Source organism: Acanthisitta chloris, unplaced genomic scaffold, assembly GCF_000695815.1.
Source record: "Acanthisitta chloris isolate BGI_N310 unplaced genomic scaffold, ASM69581v1 scaffold75, whole genome shotgun sequence".
Lineage (NCBI taxonomy): Eukaryota > Metazoa > Chordata > Aves > Passeriformes > Acanthisittidae > Acanthisitta > Acanthisitta chloris.
Genome location: NW_008672905.1, coordinates 661 through 7,950, shown reverse-complemented (window position 1 = coordinate 7,950; position 7,290 = coordinate 661).

Here is a 7,290-nt window from a genome sequence, read left to right as displayed (position 1 = left end):
TCTCATTAGCTCTCGGAAGTTTGGTTGGCAGGCGGCAAACTTTGCTAAAGAAAATTAGCAAAATACATAGTTGTTTGTGAGGACAAAAAAATGGCACTGGGCATAATCAGTTATAATCAGAGATCTCTGGAAGGATGTTATAGTATCTAAGCTTCCTTATATAACAGAAACTTGAGATGTTTACTGAAGCTACTGGTACAGACTGCATTTCTGTACTTTTGGCATGGAAGTAGCAAGGACTTCTGGAGACTTGGAGAAAATCTTGTCTTGAATTTGCTTCATACTGAACGTAGCTGTCTGTCTGACAGAATCTGAATGAGGAAGACGTTGTGTTGTAAACTGGGCAAATAGTGCAGAGATGGCAGGACTTATATTTGGGGTTTGGTTGGATATTCCCTTAATCAGTGGAGTGAAATTTCACAGCTGCAGAAATTTTTGCTCCTTCACTTCACTTGACTTCACTTGTAAAGGTACAAAGTAGCTGAAGTTTTATGCAGAAGTTCTAGGCTGGTCCTTATCCTGTATTTTTAATGTGAATTTTATGGTTTTAACTATGCAAGCATCATAATGGCTCTGCTTTCATGCTATCATCTGTTGCCACTTGCACTTTCTTTACAAATCATTTCTAAAAAATCTGTGAGGATTTATCATGAAGTAGTTTCCTTTTATTTATCTTATAAAATACCCTCCACGTTCCATTACCAAAGTCTGATTACTCATCAGAATCGTTTATCCATTTGTTTTACTTTCCTACTGCTTTGGAACCTCAGATTTGATTTTATTTGTTAACTTTTTTTGAGTCTTCAGCAATGTTTTTAGTCCATTGCTTTTCAGAGAAGTGTGTTGATATAATTTACAGTCCTGTTTCTGTACAGTTTCCTTAACACCTAGGAAAACTTCTGTAAGGACTAGCAATAACCCTTATGAAACAATGTAAATTTGTACTCTTTTCCAGAAATATGTGGTATTCCCTCCATAAGTTGTTAATAGGTATTCTGTTATTTTCTGAATAATTTGGAAGCGTGACTTTTATCTTTTTAAGGGCTTTATAAGGACTTCTCCGGAGACATTCCAGTACACTTGGTCTCTGAAAGTGTAGTGGGTGGCTACAAGAATTAGGAACCTTCTCAAATCTCTAGTGCAGACTTCAGTGCTCTCAAAGGTACTTGTTAAGAAAAATTATCAGCTTACCCTCTCTCCTTCAAAAGAAAGGCAGAAGAAATTTATTCAAGATTTTCTTTCTGAAGGGGCTGAAATAAGCATTCATTCTTGTTTCTTTCAAGTCTTAACTTGTTTTATGCAAGGAGGCTTCTGAATACAGCTGTTCCGAGCTAAAACAGCCAAAGTGGAGTTTTTTGTGAGGCATTTGTACTTGGGGATAAAGTGATGGGACTCTTCCTTGAAATCTATTGAAGAGGATGTAGAAAGTGAATACAATATGTCCCTAAAATCTCTAAAATATACGTTCTTCTTCATCTGTCTCATATGATATCTCTTTAAGTTTGAATTTTAAATCAAGTTATGCTCTTCAAAAATGAATTTCAACATTCTTAACCAAAAGTAATAATTTCTTTATATCTACTTCAAAACTTGGGAAGGTTTCCAGAGGAAGATTCTAGGACTTTAGAAAATACTGCAGGAAAGGACTTGGGTACTTGCCATCTTCTTAGACTCATGTTGACTGAGCTGTACCAGTATCACTACCTGTAACTTCCGTATGTTTTTAAATGTCAGTAATGGAGTTTCCTCAGTTTTGCCATGCAGCCTGTTCAAGATTTTAGTGCTAGAATGCTTTTCTCCTAATGCTTTGTCTGAATAAATTTTGTCGCAGTTAGGCATGATGCCTCTTGACTTTTTTTCAATGGGCAAGAAAATACAGATCACATCTTTTTTTTTAATCTATTCATCATTTGCATATCAAAGAATGTTATCATGTTGTGCAGTAATGTGATCTACAAACTGAACAGCACAGTTTCTTATGTTTACATAAGTCATCTCTTCTGAGCTTCTAATTGTCTTTGTTTTTAACTGAATTCTAACTGGTCTGCATTTGTCTTGATGTTTCACTGTCCTAAGCCCTGGATACAGCTCTATTTGAAGACTTAGAAAGATGAGTAGTCAGAAAAGTACTGGAGGCAACTTCGTGTGATACTACTATTGCATGTGAGAGTATAGCTGCTCTTTGCTGATAACTTAGATTTATATTGCAAGTTGTTTTCAACATTATACTGTCTTTCTGTAGAGTTTATCTGCCTTCCTCTCATGTTTTTGCAATTCACAGATGAAAAAGAAGTTTGTGCTTCTTTTCCCTGAATTTCTTTTGTTTCAAAAACTTACTCAAATTAGTCAAGAAAGGTTTTTGTTCTGTTTTTAAAAGCAGTAGTGGACCTCTCAAAGACTTAATACCAAAAGCAGTCATGAGCTTTAGATTAATAAAATACTCTGCAATTCTGTTACAGGAGACATTACTAATGACAGATATTTTAAACTACTGTTCTTAAGACAGTGCTCTGGAAAGCTGCATGAATCCCATATACTCCCTTCGTCCATTTTTACTGAGAGCCATTGATAGTGTGTGAACAGTTTCACAAAGGGGTATACTGCAATCAGCATATTTTTGTCTAGATTATACTGCTCATCTTATTAGTGAAATAATTATGAGAAGTTACATAGAAAGCCATGATAAAGTCCAGATATGGCAGCCTGTTCTCTTTAAACCACTGGACTTAGTGTTTTATGAAATAAAATTATTTTGGTTTGATGATACTTACTCTTAACAAATTCATTTTGGAATATTACTACTTTATTATCTCAATCCTTACAGAGAAACTGTTCTTCCAGTATGTACTTAATTCATACACAATATGTATTATACTTGGGACAGGCCTTTACCATGTTTTTGAAGGGGCTCTTCTTCTGTTTTTTGAGTCTGCTGTCTTCTGGTTTTGGTCAGGCAGGCACTGGAATAGGTTGCCCAGGAAGGTGGTGGAAGTGTTCAAGAGGCTTCTGGACCTGGCACTGCAGGGTGTGGTTTAGGGGTTACAGCAGAGTATCAGGTTAATGGTTGGACTTGATGGTCTGAGAGGTCTCCTCCAACTTTGATGTGTTTCTGTGCTTGAGACCCAAATTCTCATGATGATTATTACCAAGTCTGTGATTGGTTTAGCCAGAGTTCCAGGGTGAATTTGTCCGATCCCATTTTCACGAAAACATTCTATGTAGGTGAAAGTGGTAAATATGATCATGTTAAACTTTTTTTTAAAAAAGCCAGCAAAATCAAGAGATGCTTCCATGTACATACACATTGTAGCTACAGTCTCTTAATATCTCTTGGCAATTGTGTGTTCCTCAGTTTCTGTCATTTCAGGGTTCTTAGCTTTTCCAGTAGACAAACATCATTGTGAGTACAAGATGTGTGGTCTGATTCTTTTCTCGTTCTCCAGCTTCTGCCTTTAGGAACTTACTTAGAGTATAATTACTCATATGTGAAGTCTGATAATCCACATATAGCACGTAGGCATTTCTCGAAGTCTCTCTTTCCCAAGACCTTTCCAGTGAAATGTCTGGAATGCTGTGTTCAGGTGTATTCACTGATTTGGTACCCATTTAAGTAGTGTTTCAGGAGTCCTGAGGATGACTTTCCTATGGATTAAAAAAGGTGCAGCAGTTCAATGTTCCTGAAGTTTCTCTCTAGTGTACTGTGAACCAAATATTAGATACTGTTTCATGTGACCCTTTGGAAGTTGTTACTGTACAAGTGGAAAGCTAATAATTTTTTTTGATTCTGTAAAATATTTAAGTCCTAAGATCCTGGTAAATTTAATAGTTGTTTTTTAACTATGTGGGTCACAACAAAGAGTGTGACCAGTGATGTGACTTTGCTGCATCAGCTTTGAAAGGCAAATGACCTTTTCTCTGAAGAGAAGTGATCAGAGAAGGTATCATGAATGCTTAAATAAAATGCAGGTACTGTAGTGTGATTAGAAAGTGTGCAGACAAAAAGCATAAGATGGAGATGTCAGTGTTATGTGCAGTCCCCTAAACAGAAGCTTCTTTGTTTGCTATCCCAAGTTACAGATGCACAATGAGCGACTGAAGCCATTCCAGGGGTAAACAAGAAGTGTATGGGAAACTTTCCCTGTTAAAGAAAGTTGAGTCACTGTCAATGTAATTAGGTGCTTTTCAGAGTTGATTGCAGTATACAGGACTTGGTAAGAAATCAGCCAAGAGTCACAGAAAAAAGGTGTTAACAAATCGCTACAGCAGTTGATGAAACTTCTTCCATAACCAGTACTAGATAGAAAAACTAATAAATATAGAGGACCAGTCCCAGGATTATTGTGGGTGGTCAGGATGACTCTTGCTGAAAGACTAGGGAGGTATCCCTGATGGTTGTATTTGTTTTCTTTAGAGACCTGAATTTCCTATGAGCTTCTCAGCTACATTTGGTGTTAGCTGGTTGTCTGTCAGTATTTGCTGTTCAGTAATGGTACAGTGGGCTTCCTGAAACAGTGGAGAATATCCTTTTATCTCGCAAGTTACATTTCTGCCATATAAAAGAGATTGCGCAAAGCTTTTTAAATGGTACTCTGGAAGATCAACTAAAGAAAAACGGATTTTTTTCTCCTGAATTACTGCTCAGCCCTAGATTTAGACTCAAAATTTGCCTACATAATTCTCTGTTCTAAAAGAATATTCTGAAGTTTGGTTCATTCTCAAAGATAATTTCTGATCTTCATAGTATTTACTACATTGACAGCACTTTGTAGAACAAACCTTCTCAACCAGCTTTGGCATCTCGACTGCTTCAGCAAACTGATCATACCTGTCTGTGTATTCTTTCCACAAAAACATTTCTTCTATTATCAACAAGTCTTGTAAGATCTTTGTTCTCAGATATATAATGGCCCAAGACTTCTCCTTTAGGAAACATTCCAGACTTACTCCAACATTAATAGACAAAACTCACTCTGTATAATGGGTTATGTTTTCATGGAATTATTAAAAATGGAAAAGACCTCCAATATTACCTGTTCCAACCTTTGACCAAACACCACCTTGTTAACTGAACCATAGCACTAGGTGCTGTGTTCAGTCTTTACTTGAACACTTCTGGGAATGGTGACTCCACCATCTCCCTGGGCTGTCTGTTCCACTGCTCAACCACCCTGTCAGTGAAGAAATTCTTCCTGATGTCCAAACTGAACCTCCCCTGGCACAACTTGATGCTGTGGGTCCTGTCACTTGTTCCCTGGGAGAAGAGACTGACCCCCACCTGGCTACAGCCTCCTTTCAGGTAGTTGTAGAGAGTGATAAAATCTCCCCCAAGCCTCCTTTTCTCCAGGCTAAACAACCCCAGCTCCCTCAGCCACTTCTCACAGGACCTGTGCTCCAGACCCTTACCCAGTTCCATTGTCCTTCTCTGGACACGCTCCAGCACCTCAATGTCTGTCTTGTAGTTAGGAGCCCAGAACTGGACAGGGTTCACGGTGCAGCTTCACCAGTGCCGAGTACAGGGGAATGGTCACTGCCCTGGCCCTGCTGGCCACACTATTGCTGACGCGGGTTAGGATCCTATTGGCTTTCTTGGCCACCTGAGCACATTGCTGGCTTTTGTCTGAAGTCTAAGTATCAAACAGAATGTGGTACATGATCATTGTGTGATACCTGCTGAAAACTGCTAATGTCTGTGGTAAAGTGAAACTGTTTGAGAATGCTTCCTATTTTTCAGTTTATTTTCACCTCAGTATATGGGCATTGTAGCTTCTAAGCCTCCTGGTTGTCAGAGGCTTAGCCACTATTAAACATCTCAGAAATACGTGATATTATTGTCAGAATGTGTTCTCTTAAAGTGCAGCTTACAGGCCTTACTTTCAAAACCTTTCAGGAATTTCCTTCAGGAGGAAGAGATTTTCAAATACCTATTCGTAGTGCTGCCTAAGAGAGGCAAAACTTTACTTTTGTTCCGTCTTTTACTGGATTCTAAGTATGTTCAATGAAATGCACTGAAATCCTTCTGCCCTCCTCAAGTCTACTCAAAGATAAAATGAACCACCTTATCTATTGCTGCAACGTTATTTTTCAATATGATAAATACCAAATTAATACCAAATCAGAACAGTCTTGTCATATTTACTTAGATGGTTAGGACAAGAGAGAATCAAGTCTGTACTCTCTCTTTAGAAGTGTAACTGTGAAAAACAATAGATGTTCCATTGTTGCAACTTCATAAGTATTCATTTAAGAGATACTTCAAGATTTAGATGTCAGTAATATCTCTGAAAAGTTCTGAGCTGCCTCTGCTATTTGTAGAAATAAACCTGCAGCTTTTATTTCCCGAGTGGTTGCAATTACTATAAAAAAAATCAATAGCTAGTGATTTCTGCTACGCATGACACTAAGAGAGTCCTGCAAATTACCAAAAGAAATTGTAATTGTGGGGGCAGAAGCATCACTAGTAGGAATTTGTGGTGAAAAGCAAGTGAGAAAACTTCTTAGGGTCTAGCCAGGACTTTGTTACTGGTAGTTGAGTGTGGTATATGATTTGAGGAGTGGGAGTAGTAGAAAGATTTTGAGCATTGGGATGAGTCAAAATGGCTTCCCAACATTGTGGATGTTATTGGCAGAATATGGACTTATTGCTGATAGCCAAGAGGAGTAAGATAAACCCATTTTATACCCTGCTCTCCACATAGAGTAGTTACAGGACTTTTTACCGAATGTACTAGGGAGACAGAATAACTATAGCAGTCTGTGAAAAGAGGTCACCAGTAAGAGCACACTTTTCACGTGAATTGAAGCTTTTATAGAGATATCCATTCTGTTTTTTCATCTACAGGTCAGTACATTGCTTAATGATTCCTAATATTTCTAAAAATATCTGGTAGAAATTTAAGCTGCAGAATAAAGCTGCTTTCTTGTTTAGTGGTGTTTCTTCAATGAAGCACATGGAAACCTGTATTCCAGTTAAATTTTGCTTATTGTCAGAAGTACTGACCTATGATGACCTGACCAGAATGACTAATGATAATCTCAGTCACTGCTTTCTGAAGGTCGGTATTCCTCAATGGATGAATGGAATCTGAGTGATTGCTTTAGGAAAAGGAGACTCTTTCCTCCACTCCAGTCCAGTATTCCTTTTTTAAGCCAAAAATACAGCTCAAATTTACAATTAGGACAGGTTGAAAAGCTTTTCTGATTTTCAGACTTTTTTTCAAGGAGAACAGTTAGGTATAGATGATTAGTGTGAGGAATGAAAACTTTCATTGTGGTTAATTGGAGAATGTATTT